The sequence below is a fragment of the Papio anubis genome, chromosome 17, assembly GCF_008728515.1.
Source record: "Papio anubis isolate 15944 chromosome 17, Panubis1.0, whole genome shotgun sequence".
Lineage (NCBI taxonomy): Eukaryota > Metazoa > Chordata > Mammalia > Primates > Cercopithecidae > Papio > Papio anubis.
This window is the reverse complement of record NC_044992.1, coordinates 18,124,101-18,138,891: the sequence shown is the minus strand read 5'-3', so window position 1 is coordinate 18,138,891 and position 14,791 is coordinate 18,124,101. Positions and strand designations below refer to the sequence as shown.

At 47.2% G+C, this 14,791-nt stretch overlaps 1 protein-coding gene across 3 annotated transcripts in view; it reads right to left on the bottom strand.

The window, feature by feature from the left end:
* Positions 1-14,791, bottom strand: part of EPN2 (epsin 2) — a 100,548-nt gene that overhangs the window by 64,184 nt on the left and 21,573 nt on the right. Inside the window, exon 1 of one of the 3 annotated variants that reach the window (XM_009189848.4) lies at positions 1,263-3,995. The exons of the other annotated variants lie outside the window; for them this stretch is intronic. The gene's annotated coding sequence lies outside the window, so the exon portion shown is untranslated. Of the gene's footprint in view, positions 1-1,262; positions 3,996-14,791 lie in introns of those variants that run through there. 3 annotated transcript variants of the gene reach the window in all.

The window sequence follows — 14,791 nt, the reverse complement described above, 5'->3', positions numbered from 1 at the left end:
TTTAATTTGCTATCAACATGCCCCTACTATTTCGTCTCTGGGAGGAGCAGCTTGTGAGTGCAGACTGCACAGGCAGGTGGGGAAATGCAGTCTTTCTAAAGACTGCGTGAAGAAAAGATGGGGTCTGGAGACCTGGTTTTGGCTGTTCCTGCCAATACAGGAAAACAGGGGTATGGCAAGGAGCTGCACCTCCCCCTCAGTGTACAGGATCAAACACTGTGACTGCACAAAGGGCAGGCAGCAACACTTCATAAAGGCATATGAGAATTCTTGAATGCTCCCCTACCTCTCCTATTCCTCAAAGCAGTCTTACAAATGACCAAATTATGAACAGCATTCTTTTAAAAATCATGCCAAAATGCAAATAACGTGATGTGGCAGAGAGAGGAGATGGGAATCCAGGGACCAGGGTCAATGCTGTGACCGCTCTGTGGCACCAAGAAGCCAGTACCAGGGTCCTTGCTTCTAAAACCAGATGCTTACTCCAAACCCTTCAGTCCCAAAGGCCCCCATTCTGACCAGTGATTCAATTCCTTGCCATCTCCATGGTGTTATGAGAAACCCAAGCTTCCGATCAGCCTAGCCACAGGTCACCAACTGAGGGAGTGAATCCCAGCCATAGCCAAGCAGCAGATGTTTTTGTTAGCCTGTGGGGCTTCATGGTGGGCAAAAAAGTAGCGCTTCCCTTCAGGCTTTGGAAATGTGAAAAGCAGCCTTCAGAACCCTTCCCTCCTCTGAGGATGGCTGCTGTGATCCTTAGGCAGAGATTCCCCACTTCTAACACACTGTGGCTCTGCTAGAGAAAACACTGGCTGATGGGAGACGATGAAGTCAACTGGAGACTGGACACAGCAAACAGGAGCCTTTAATGGCTACTCACCCCCACCACACAGGACAGGCCGAGCTATGAATTACCATTTGATCAGTATAATTTTCCAGCTTGAGACATCTGAAAAACATGCAGAGCTGCATGGGAAAATCTACATTCCCATGATCTCGTGCTTAATTTAGACCTGGATGGTGGATGTGGTGGTGCTAACTGCTAGGCTGTAGCCATCTCGCGAGGAGCCTGCAAGAGTGTGGAAGGAGGGGCAGTGGATCCCCTCAGGCAGGGCCTGCTGACTTCTGGTTTCAGGCACAGTAGTGACATAACGTATTTTCTCAAAGAGAGCTCCAGAGGCTGGCCAAAGAACAAGTATTTTTACACTGTGCATGTACAAGTGCAAGACCACAGCTGCAAGAAAAACAAGTGGTTTGCTCACCTCTGCCCTCCCATCTGTGCCTCCAGGAGGTCACATCTGACTTCCCACAGCAGCTTGGGAGGAACAAGGCAGATTTCGGAGGTAGTTACTTGCAGAGACTGGTAGCAGTGATGGTTGATGTCCGCTGAGCCTCATCTGAGCAGTACTGTGGGATGGGTGGTGAGCCAGGGTCTTAAGAGACCACAAGAGCAGGCTCACCTCAGCTGAAGCTCAAAGGATGAGCCCCTGCATCCCAGAGGTGGGCCCTGAGGGGTTAACTCTTTATGTGTCACTCACATGCTGCACTCTCGTTTCCAATCACTTTCCCTATGACCGGAACCGGCTCCTGCCTTGCACTCTACCCACCTGCCATTTCCCCCACCTAGCATCCTTCCTCTGTCTGTCACTAGACTGGCTCCTTGTCACTCAGATCGCATGGCCTCCTCAGAACCCATCAGGCACTCTCTATCAATGTCACCAGCTGTCTTCTGGAACAGGGCCCCTCCTCTATCTGACATTTCTTACATGCCTGTTTTATCTGTTTCTCTCCTGCCCCCACACCACCCCTCTGAGAGCAGGGCCCAGCCTGCCTCTTTGCCACTGTCTAGAACAGTGCCTGGCACATACTGAACCCTCAACAAACACCTTCCATGTGACACACAAGCAAAACATAAGAACATTGTTAAAGATACCCATTATCTCGCCACTCAGAGACTGCCAGAGTTCACACCTTGAGGCTGTTCTCCCAGTTCCTGTTTCCCTTTTGGTCTCCATCTCTTGAGTTTAAAGGGCAGCTGCTGTATTGTCTGCCTAACAATAAACTGCCTGGGAACAGGAACAGCCCTACCAGTGCTTAACACATGCTCCACATGAACCAGCACCTGCCGAAGCCCAGGCACCACAGGGCCTGAGAATCCACTGGATGCCTCTTACAGCTGGACTCAGGAGCAACACCAGGAGCCTGGGCAGCAGCCTAGGGCTGAAATATGTGGTTCTCACTCCGGCCACAGGGATTATGTCCTGCCTTTCCAGCTGCATGGTCTGAGGCAAGCTGAGCTTTCCTGAGCCTCTGTTTCCACACCTCTCAAATGGAGGCAACAGGTGCTGCTCAGCCTGGCTGTGAGGGTTGGTAAGAGTAGGACTGGCAAATAAGAGGTGTCCAAATACCTGCATCCTTTCCTATGTCCTGCCAAGGTGCATATGTCTACAGGGATGTTTCTCAGCAGGTTACTGAGGACAGCTCGGCAGCAGATGAAAGCCCACAGAAGTATCCCTATGAGAACACACTGGGTGGGAATCACCTACCAGAGGAGTGGGTGGCATTGTCTACTACAAGCATCTCTCTCCAGACTATACACACAACCTGTTTAAAACCATCACCAGTCTTGCTTGTTCTTCTCCTCTACAGCTGGCATTTCCAAGCAAAGTTTCAGATGTGCTCTTTGATACTAGTAACAGAACAGAATTAAAACAGCAGTAAGAAACAGAAGAGGCTCTCTAAGCAGAGGTTGGTGAATACTAATTAGCAGGTCACATGTGTCCACTGATTGAATCTTCGTAACAGTCCTATGGAGGAGTGATTCTTCTTATTCATATCTTACAGAGGAGGAAAGTAAGGTAAAGAGAGGCTAAGTAACTGACCCAAGGCTGCACTACCAGCAACTGGTGTGACTAGGATTTGCTCTCAGACTCTGACTTCTGATCTCATCCTCTTCATCCCTATTCTTATTCTCATTCTTTGTAGCTTTAGACAAATTCAGTGCTCAAAATCGTGAGAACAAGGAACTTTCCTTTGCTGAATCTGCAGGCCTAGAAAGGTACCTCTTGTCTAGATGTTTGAGGCCAAAAGATGGCATGGAAACAACTGTTTTCCGACCTCACGTTCTGTGAGCCATAAGAGATTCTTTCCCCAGCCTCTCACCAAGTCAAGCAAGCAGGAGCAAGGTAGAAGGGCCTTGGAAGTCAACCACGTGCAGATGCCAGGACCCAGAGCGGTTCAGTGCTAAGCCAGGATAGAACCTGACATTCCCAGCTCCCTTCAGTGCAGTCAGCAAAAAGGAAGAGGCTTTAACGCTATTGAAACAAACTTTTACCTTGAAATGTGGAAAGTTCTATTGAAACAAACTTTTACCTTGAAATGTGGAAAGTTCTACACACTGGCAATACAATGGAGTCAGTCAGGGTCGAGGTCCAAAATAACAACACAGAGACTCTAAAACTATTCTTAAAAACATGTTCTTCAGAACTCACATCCTTAAGAAATGATGCCTCTTTGGCTATTAACAGTGTCTTCTACTAAATCAGTCACACTGACTTTAACACCCTGAGAAACCTGCACTGTTCCTTTGAAATAGCTGTTGTCATCTGAAATACCACTCAGGAAAAAAAGTCTCTTCATGTTGAAAGGTAAACTTCCTTTTTTGGTGCAGAGTAAAAATACTACTTCCCTCTTTCCTCCTCTGCTGGAGACATTCCCAGTGTTTTATTTACTGTGCAACACTGACTGGATACATTAGGAGGAAATGTTCCTTCCTAACTCTTAAATGTCAGAGTCTACCCCACAAAAGGCATGAGCCAGCCCTAATGTTTTCTTGTTGTTCCTCTGTCTTCTTAAATGTTTTATTATGTAACATTAGGTACATATAAGAGAATATGTGCAAACCACATGTGAGGACAAACAAAATGAGTCCCCATGACTCCACAGCTCCCTCAAGGCCTGGAACATGACCACCATGTCCAGCCACCTGGCCCCCCCTCACTTCCCTCTCCCCACCTCCTTGACCCCCAAGGCAGACAGCCCTGGTACTGGGTTTTCAGTCCCTCACTTTAAAAAAAAAAACATAACTGTATTGCACACTAGTAAAACTGAACAGTATGCCGTCTTCCCCAGGCTGCCTGTGGCATTCTATACTGCTTCTGAAGTTCTCTCTATTGCTATGCACAGCTAGCTGCCACTCACCCACTGTCACCACTGTGTGCCATGTGATCATGCCAATACTGAACAATGTGCTTACCCGTGTTTCTGTCCATGGACATCTGGGTTATTTCCAGATTTTTGCTACTGTGAAAAGTGCTTCTATAGCCATGCATGTCTCCTGGGATACATGGGCCAGTTTTTCTAGAGTCTGTTCCTAGAACAGCTCATTCACAGGATATACAAATTCTCTCTGCAATACATTTTTAAAATATTTTTGCCTGATTTATAACATCGTTTTGTCATCACAAAGATGTATTAAGGCCAGGTGTGGTGGTTCATGCCTATAATCCCAACACTTCTGGGAGTGGGAGACGGAGATGGAGGATCGCTTGAGCCCAGGAGTTTGAGGCTGCAGTGAGCCATGATCATGCCACTTCAACCTGGACAACAGAGCAAGACTGCCTCAAAAAAAAAGATGTATTCATAGTTTAGTTGACACTGGTCTGACAAGTACTTTTCACACACTCACTGTGTGTCCAGATCCCCATGCCAGCAGCCACAGGGGATCTGGACAAGCACAGATGTGGCATCCTGTCTGGACTGGGGGAGCAATAAAATGACTCCAAACTGGGTGCTCCAGGCAGCTCCTGAGAAGACAAGGACAAAACTGGGGGCCATCAAGGGCACTGCAATGAGGAATGAGAGGGATGAGTGCCTGAGTATGGAAGAGGAGGCCTCTGCGGGCAGAGTGAGAGCTCTCAGCGGGAGATGCCTGCCACTAAGGTAGCTGGGAACGCAGAGGCTGCAGCAGGCTGAGGCTGCACCAACAGGGCCTCACTAGGCACACAAGAAATCTGCACTTGCCAACTTGGGTTGTCCACCTTCAAAATTTTTGCCAGCTCCTCCCAATAGTAACAATGACTAACACAGAGCACCCACTATGTGCAAGCACTGTCCCGGGAATTAGTCCATTCATTCAATTCTTACTATAAAAGCTTCTCAGCCGGGCACGGTGGCTCATGCCTGTAATCCCAGCAATTTGGGAGGCTGAGGTGGGCGGATCACGAGGTCAGGAGTTTGAGACCAGCCTGACCAACATGGTGAAACCCCGACTCTACTAAAAATACAAAAATTAGCCAGGCGTGGTAGTGCGCGCCTGTAATCCCAGCTACTCAGGAGGCTAAGGCAGGAGAATCTCTTGAATCCGGGAGGCGGAGGTTGTAGTGAGCCGAGACTGCGCCACTACACTCCAGCCTGGGCGACAGAGTGGAACTCAGTCTTAAAAAAAAAAAAAAAAAAAAAAGCTGCTCTACTGTTTGCTTCCTATTTTTCTTCATATCAATTTACTTTTAAATTCAAATACTCACTTTCAGTAACATATATAAAATCAGGTATTACTGCTATGGCATATGGGGGGATCTTTTTGTTTTGTTTCTATTGAGATATAATTCACATAGCATTAAATTCACCATCTTAAAGTATACAACTCAGCGGGGTTTTTTTTAGTACATTCACAATGTTGTGCAATCATCACTATTTCACTATTATTCTAAAACATTTTCAACACTCCAAAAATAAGCCCCATATCCATTAGTGGTCACTACCCATGTCCTCACCCCCAGCCCCTGGCAATGATAAATCTACTCTCTATAGATTTGCCTACTCTGGACATTTCATATAAATGAAACCATATAATATATGAACTTTTGTGTCTGGCTTCTTTCACTTACGTGAAAGGTTCAGTCTTTTCTTTTTTTCTTTTTTTTTTTGAGACAGAGTCTTGCTCTGTTGCCCAGGTTGGAGTGCACTGGCACGATCTCAGCTCACTGCAACCTCCGCCTCCCGGGTTCATGCCATTCTCCTGCCTCAGCCTCCCGAGTAGCTGGGACTACAGGCGACCGCCACCACGCCTGGTTAATTTTTTTGTATTTTTAGTAGAGACAGGGTTTCACTGTGTTAGCCAGGATGGTCTCGATCTCCTGACCTCGTGATCCACCTGCCTTAGCCTCCCAAAGTGCTGAGATTACAGGCTTGAGCCACCACGCCCAGCAGGTTCAGTGTTTTCAAGGTTCATCCATGTTGCATTATGCACCCAGTATTCTATTACTTTTTATGGCTAAATAATATTCCATTGTATAGATGGACCACATTTTGTTTACCCATTCATTAGTTGATGGATATTCTGGTTGTTTCTAATTTTTTACTATCGTGCCATGAAGATATCAATATATTCATATTCATAATGCTGAGATGTCCATCTATGTAGCGTTTGTGTGGATAAGTTTTCAGTTCTCCTGGGTAAATACTGAGGAGTGAAGCTGATAGGTCATATGGTAACTACACGTTTAACCTTTTCAGGAACTGCCAAAATACTACGGCATTTCTAAGACAAAGATTAAAACTAAGAACATTCAGCTGTATGCCACTTAAAATTATTTTGGGAAATACTGGGGAAGGCAAAGTTACTAAAGTTGATTTTTTATTTTTGTTTGGAGAAGGGAACTCACATTGTCAGGATGGTATTTTTGAATCTTGATCAAGCAGCAGTGGGAGAAAGGATTAGGGCAGAGGCGGGAGGAGGAAGACAGAAAGATGACTGAGAAGCTATACAACATGATGAGCAAAGTCCAGAGCCTGAATCCAGCTGCGGGGGAATGGGAAAGGCAGGCGATGGACATAAACACAGAGTGGGAACATGAACCCTGACAACCAAATGTCAGTGTGGGTGGGGCAGAAGGGGCTGAATAGCCAGGAGGATGGAGGCACCCTTAACAGAAAGGGAAGGTGGAGAGGTTCCAAACGAAGGCAGGAGGCAGCATACTCAGTTTTACTTCAAACAAACATGGCTGGAGGTGCTGACAGGACAGGCCTGGAGAATGAAAACGGCCTAGTGGCATCTGGTGCCTAGGTCCAGGGCTCAGGAAGGGCACCGTGGCCAACATGTTCATCTCAGAGGAGCATGTGAGAGGACCAAGGGAGAGAGAGAGCAGAGGAAGATGGGGACAAGAATGCAATTAAGGAGGAGGCAAATAGCCATCGGCCAAGTCCAAGAAAGGGCCAAGAGCAGTGGGGGACACAAGAGAACCATCCAGTGCCAGGGAAGCAGAGAATGAAGAGGTCATGCTTTTCTGCCCCATGCAGAGCAGTGCATGCTTGGGAAGTGCCTTCTCCTTCTGATGACCACCAACAAATAGTTCAGACCTTTGTGTGAGACCACATATAACTTCCTAGACATTCTTTTTTTTTTTTTCTCCTGAGACAGGGTCTCGCTGTCACCCATGATGGAGTACAGTAGCACAGTCATAGCTGATTACAGCCTGGACCTCCCAGGCACAAGTGATTCTCTTACCTCAGTCTCCTAAGTACAGGTGTGCACCACCAAGCCCGGCTTATTATTTTTTGCAGAGATGGGGTCTCCCTATGTTGGCCAGGCTGGTCTCAAACTCCTGGGCTCAAGCAATCCTCCTGTCTTGGCCTCCCAAAGTGCTGAGATTCCAAGTGTGAGCCACCATGCCTGGCCACTATACCTTCTTGGTCACTGGTACACACTTCTGCACCATGCCACCCACATTCCCCTCCAGTTTCAGGACAAAACTGAACCCACTGTCCCCAACTCCACACCTGCCCCCTTCTCCTTCCCTCCAGGGATGCTCTGCCCAGGATCCACCACCTGCTGCCCAGCTGACTGAGCCAGAGGCCTTGGAGCTCGCCTGGGCTTCCGGCTTTCCCTCCACCCTCCTTCCTTCCTCCCACGACCTCTGGACTACAGGCTCTCAAGGGACAGAGACCCTGACTGTCTCCTTGCTGCTGCATGCTGGGCCTGGCACAGTGCCTGGCACACATCTGCTGCAAGAATGAATGACTCCACAGGGCACCGAGTCCAGCCCCACCTGCTCACACACTCCCCGCTTTCTCTCTCCCTTCCTCCAAGCTTTCTGATCCTCTCTATACCCTTACCAAACCACAAATGCCCTCACTGAACATAAAACATGGCCTATGAATATTGGTAAGTTTTAAAAGAACTACCTGGCAGAATGAAAAGATCACTGCTCTACCCAGCACCTTTTAGTCACCTCACTGAATCTCAGTTCAGTTTCCTCATTTGTAAAATGGAAATGGCAGCCTGCGAGGATCAGCAAGATAAGGAACATGAGAGGAAATAAGGCCGCACTTTCTGCTTTACTACAGGTTTCCCCACACGCCTCACATGCTTTTGATGGGCCTTCTTCAGGTCCCACTAGTCCTTTGACCATGCCTCTCCAAGAAAAACAAAAATGGGAGCAAGCTGACATCCCAACAGGAGGGGAATTTTTGAGTCTACTTCGCACTAAATTTAACAGCATAAACAAACTGGAGTTCACATACCATATAATTTTTTTAATTCCTAAAAGATTAGAAGTATGTTACCAAATGTCAAAACACAAAAACCAAAAGGAAATCAAAGTTGTTATTTTCCTTTTGGTTTTATCTCCATTGGCCAAATGCTTTTTGTTCAAACAATGTTTATACTGCCATTGTCCTGCTTTGTTTAGAAAAATAATAATAAAGGGGCCCGTTTCCAGCACTGACAACTGAGTGCCTGTACAGATCTCCCCAGCTACTCCTATACTCAGAAATTGCTCTACTTTAGAAACTTGTGCCGAGGCCAAGGAAGAACTGTTTACTTGCCCTCCAAATATACACTGGCTACAACTGTGCCCCTAACCCCACTCCTCGCTCCAGCCCCCTCTTTCCTTCAGCCACCACACGGATGACCAGGCCAAGAAAACAGGGATGTTCTTAAGTACATTTATGCCTCATAAGGAAAACAAGCCCAAGGCCTCAGGAAGGCCAGGTCTGGTGACTCAGTGACTGCAGATTCAGCTGCTGTTGGTCAAATGCACCAAGGTGACAGCTGTAATTTACTGAGTGCCTACCATGTGCCAGGCACAGACCCAGGGGTTTCAGAGCACCGATCTTGCTGCACTTTTGCAACGGAGGCATTGCACAAGAGAGAGGGTAACATATAGCAAATCACAGAGCTGGGATGAAGCTCTGGGCCACAGTGCCTCCTGTGAAACTCAGAAGTGCTCAATCCTAAACCTCCGTTCTACTTAATATTACTTCTATGTGGTTGCCCTTCTCTGTTCCAATATCATCATATCCATCTAAGACACTCCTTGGAAGATAAGGTTTTTCCACCAACCAGCTTTCAAGGCCAACCCATGTAATTTCTATCCTGGAACTCCCTCCTTATTAATGGACGCTTTCCGGAGTGACTTGTCCAGACAAAACCACTCTCCTGGGCCCCAGGGATGTCCATTTCTCTTCTCTTCTATAGTACTGATTCCAGCCACCAAGTATTTCCAGTTCACCCACTTCTAGACCTACGACAGAAGGTCATTTTCCCACCTCCTCTGAAGTCAGCCATGGCACTGCAATGAGATGAGATAGAAATAATGTGTGTCACTCTCTGCTGAACAATAAGACAGGTGCCATATTCCCTGTGGCGGTGACAGTGGGTGCCTATGTCAGGATGGAGCCTCCGTACCTATCCAGACACAGGAAAGCATGTCTACACAGGGACTCGTGTACCATGTTCACAACTGTGTTACTCACGACCGCCAAAGACTGGAAACAACTTTATCCAATTGATGAATGAATCAACAACATGTGATCTATCCACACAATGGAATATTATTCAGCCTTAAAAAGGAAGTTCTGGTCCATTCTACTACATGGATGAACCTTGACAACATTACACTGAATGTAAGAAGCCAAACACAAAAGCCCACATACTGTGTGACTCCATTTATGTGGAATGTCCAGAACAGGCAAATCCATAAAGACAGAAAGTAGACTGATAGTTGCCAGGGTCTGGGAAGAATGGGAGCGGAAATGATTGCTTAATGGGTACAGGGTTGCTTTTGGGGGTAATAAAATGTTCTAAAATAAGATTACGCTGATGGTGAACTTTATTGCATGGCAAATAAATTATATATCAACAAAACTGCTTTTGTTTTGTTTTGTTTTGTTTTGTTTTTGAGATGGAGTTTAAACGTGCCTGTTGCCCAGCTGGAGTGCAATGGCATGATCTTGGTTCATGGCAACCTCCACCTCCTGGGTCCAAGTGATTCTCCTGCTTCAGCCTCCTGAGTAGCCGGGACTACAGGCATGCACCACCATGCCCAGCTAATTTTTTATTAGTAGAGACAGGGTTTCTTCATGTTGGTCAGGCTGGTCTTGAACTCCCAACCTCAGGTGATCCGCCCACCTCGGCCTCCCAAAGTGCTGGGATGGCAGGCATGAGCCACTGCGCCTAGTCTATTTTGTTTGAGACAGAGTCTCACTCTGTCGCTCAGGCTGGAGTGCAGTGGCGCCATCTCAGCTCACTGCAACCTCCGCCTCCTGGGTTCAAGCAACTCTCCTGCCTCAGCCTCCCAAACAGCCTGGACTACAGGCATGCGCCACCATGCTCAGCTAATTTTTGTATTTTTCATAGAGATGGGTTTCACCATGCTGGCCAGGCTGGTCTCGAACTCCTGACTTCAAGTGATCCACCCACCTTGGCCTCCCAAAGTCCTGGGATTATAGGCATAAGCCACCACGCCCGGCCAATAAAACTGTTAACAAAACAAAATAAAACAAAAGTCTTGTGCCACCATCATCCTGGGTTCATGAGTGGCTATGATGAGTGAAGTTTCCTGACCACATACACTGGACATGCAGCATGAAAAAGAAATGAGCCTCTGCTGTTAGGCCTCTGAGGTGAGAGGGGATGGCTGTTCTCACATCATGTAGCCCACCCTGATACAGCTCAAATACATCTACACTATCGTAAGTTCATACTGAAAATGTGTCTAAGGCCAATTAACTTAAATCCTGGAAGTAAGCCAAAGGTGTGGTTCTGTCCCAAAGCCACTGTCCGAATCTTTAAACTTCAGGAGATGGGGCACAGGGAAGGGGAGGAATGGAATTATTTAAAGACTCTGCCTAGATCAGAATAATTCCTAGCCTGAAAACAATTTATAACTCATAAGACAACGAACTAACCTTCCAAAAATATAAAATACAGCTCACAGAAATTGAGAAAAAACCAATAACCCAAGAGAAAAACCAAAGAACTGTCCACAGAAAACTATAAATGGTCCTTAAACATACGACAACATGATCAACTCCTCTTCAGAAAAATACAAATTAAAACTATACTGAGATATTACTTACAAACGTCAGGCTGGCAAAACTCCAAGCATCTGACTACACCTTGTGTTGGCAAGGCCGTGGGGAATCAGGTATCAACACTGCTGGTGGGAGTGCAACATGGAACAACCCCTGTAGAGGGCAACTGGGCAAAATCTGTCAAAGTTACAACTGTGTTTCTTCTTTGACTCAGGAATGTCCCTGTGGGACGCCACCCTGCAGGACCACTGCAATGTGGGAAACGATGCGCACGTGAGACAACTGTTGCCGGCATGTCATGAAACAGCAAGCTGGAAATAGCCAGGCGCCTTTCCTCAGGGGTAAGCATTCAAACAGGGACAACTTCACAGTACAACACAGCTGAAAGAGAATGACAACCATTCTCTATGCACTGATACAGAAAAATCTCTACAATAAGTTAAAAAAAAGCACAAGGTGAAGAACAGTACACACAGAATGCTATCCTTCATTTACTGAAAAGGGAGAAATAATACTATACAATTTGTGTTTGTTGTACTTGCATTAAGAAAAACTAGAAGGGTATTCAAACTGCTACAGGTGGTTATCAGGGAGTAGGGAGGACAGAGATGAGATCAGGAGTGAGGGGCAAAATTTCTTTTTTTTTTTTTTTTTTTGAGACGGAGTCTCGCGCTGTCGCCCAGGCTGGAGTGCAGTGGCCGGATCTCAGCTCACTCCAAGCTCCGCCTCCCGGGTTCACGCCATTCTCCGGCCTCAGCCTCCCGAGTAGCTGGGACTACAGGCGCTGCCACCTCGCCCGGCTATTTTTTTTTTGTATTTCTTAGTAGAGACGGGGTTTCACCGTGTTAGCCAGGATGGTCTCGATCTCCTGACCTCGTGATCCGCCCGTCTCGGCCTCCCAAAGTGCTGGGATTACAGGCTTGAGCCACCGCGCCCGGCCTAAAATTTCTTAAAATATATTTTAACATTTTCTTTTTAGAAATGACTGTATTGCCTATTCAAAAGAGCATTTCATTTAAAAAAAAAAAGTTCCATTCTCATAAAAAAGAAAAAATAACACAGCCACACCAAAGCCTTTGGCCAACAGGTCTCAGATGGCAGTGCCAAGAAGCAGCCCAGGAGTGACCACCAGCCCAGGTCCACCTGTGTCCTTCCGCCACCAACCCGTGTAAGAGCCCGGTACTAAGACCTGTGAAGCCGGAGGGCAGGGACCCTGGACCCTCCCACGTCTGTCCCTTCCTTTCTGTGACTCTCTTCCAGGCCCCTCCAGCTTCACACTTGGAAGGATGTAAATGGCCTTTAATGCTTCCCCCACTGTCAAAGCCCCCCATCCAGCCTGCTACCCACTCTGTCTGGGTTTCCTTCATCCTGGCCCTCTCCCATGGGCTGCCCAAAGCATCGTGCACAAATACAGCACAGCCCGGTGTCCCTCCCATCATAAGGTAGTAGATTCAAGGAGGGAAGAATCAGAGCTCCTGGCATCCACTTGTGCAGCAAGCCTTTCCTCAGCTCCTGCTTTCCTGCTGCCAGGCACTGGGCTGGTGCTGAAGGATGGAGGTCAACCAGACATGGTCCCTGTCTGCAAACAGCTCCAGTGGCACAGTCCACAAGGAGTGTGGAAACAGATGATAATGCTACAGTGGAAGTCTAAAGGGCACAGGACAGCAGACTGGGCTTTCAGGCCAGCCATGGAGTGTGCAAGTGGGCAGACAAGGTGGGTACGCAACAGGCGAAGCACATTCCAAGCAAAATGAGGAAAAGCAAGTGAAGAAAGGCCACAGACCAAAGCAGTAAGGCGGAATGCCCATGATAAAGAAGTCCGTCCCTTCCTCTGGGGATTTAGGAGCAAAGGGTAGCTCTCTCAAGGACCATCTGCAAACAAAGTCCCATCCACCTTGCTCTAGGCACCCTTGGCCTTTTCCCTGGAACCAGGCAAGCCTGGCCATTTAATCAGGGAACAGGGAGAGTGTAAAAGAGAAAAAAACAAAAACTGCAAGCAAAGATCAAAAGTTTTGACCCCTAAAGACCCAATACTCGGCCTGGTGCGGTGGCCCGTGCCTGTAAACCCAGCACTTTGGGAGGCCAAGGCGGGCAGATCACAAGGTCAGGAGATCGAGACCATCCTGGCTAACACGGTGAAACCCCGTCTCTACTAAAAATACAAAAAATTAGCCGGGCATGGTGGTGGGCGCCTGTAGTCCCAGCTACTCGGGAGGCTGAAGCAGGAGAATGGCACAAACCTGGGAGGCGGAGCTTGCAGTGAGCCAAGACCGGGCTACTGCACTCCAGCCTGGGTGACGGAGCAAGACTCCGTCTCAAAAAAAAAAAAAAAAAAAAAGGCCCAACACTCAAAAGATGCCAGATCAATGAGCTACGACTCTCACATTTGACAAAAACAGCAGCAAAAACCATGTTTTTCCCTATCACCAAAAGGAGAAACACCTGAAGCTAATGGATTCCAAACTGTATTTCCATGAGCTTTACAGGGCGGTTATCAAAAATCACAAATTTCCAAGATCTTGATTCAGTAGCCACTATGTTATATAATGAATTTTTCCTTTTAAGGCAGGTAACATTTGTTTCCCCATTCCAAATTATAAACCGATTTTTTTTCTTCCAAATGGAAAAAAAATGCCTTCACAGTAGCCTTTTAATTCTATCAATTAGATTTCTTAGATATCCACCAGTTGGTAATATGATGTGGCACACACATACAGACTTCCAGTGTGTATGGGCCACACATGTGGCGGGCCCTCAGTTAGACTCATTGACACAGCAGTCTCACCTCCATGGCTGCAGTCTTGTGGGAAGGCTGGGGTTGGCTCTGCGACCAGTCAGGTGGGCCTAACACCACTGGACAGAGAACCAGAGACCTTTCCCTCTGTGGGAACCCTGCTCACAGGGTCTCACAAACCATTCTGTCCACATGTAGCATTGATGCCAAGGGCCCCCAGTAGGAAATTACTAGACACTGGCTAGACCCACAGCCTGGACTAGCTCTCTAGGTTAAATCACAGTTAGCTGTTGAGTCTCAGGCAAACACATTTCCTGAGGAATTGGCCTGTTTTCCCTTCTGAAAACTCCTGACAAGAGAGGCAATAAACTGTGTGGAAAGAATATGCTGACACCCACTGCCAATTTCCCATTGTCAACCCAACCCAGTGTCACCAAAGGGAGAAGAATACGCTCAGAAACAACCAAATAGCTGCCAACAGGAATGCGACTCTCACCCAGGATGGCAGAGTCTTAAAAGACAGAATCAAAGCATGCGGGCATTGGGAAGGACCTGGCAACCACTTAGTCCCACTCTCTCATTTATATCATAGATGGGGAGAATGAAGTCCAGAGAGCATTAAGTGTCTCTGCCCCATTCTGGAAGCCTCTGAAGTGCACACAGGGCTAGCAGTTTTTGGTCCCATTGTCCAGCCCTGAAATCATCTTCCTCACCAGACCAATTTTCTCCTCCATACTGTCT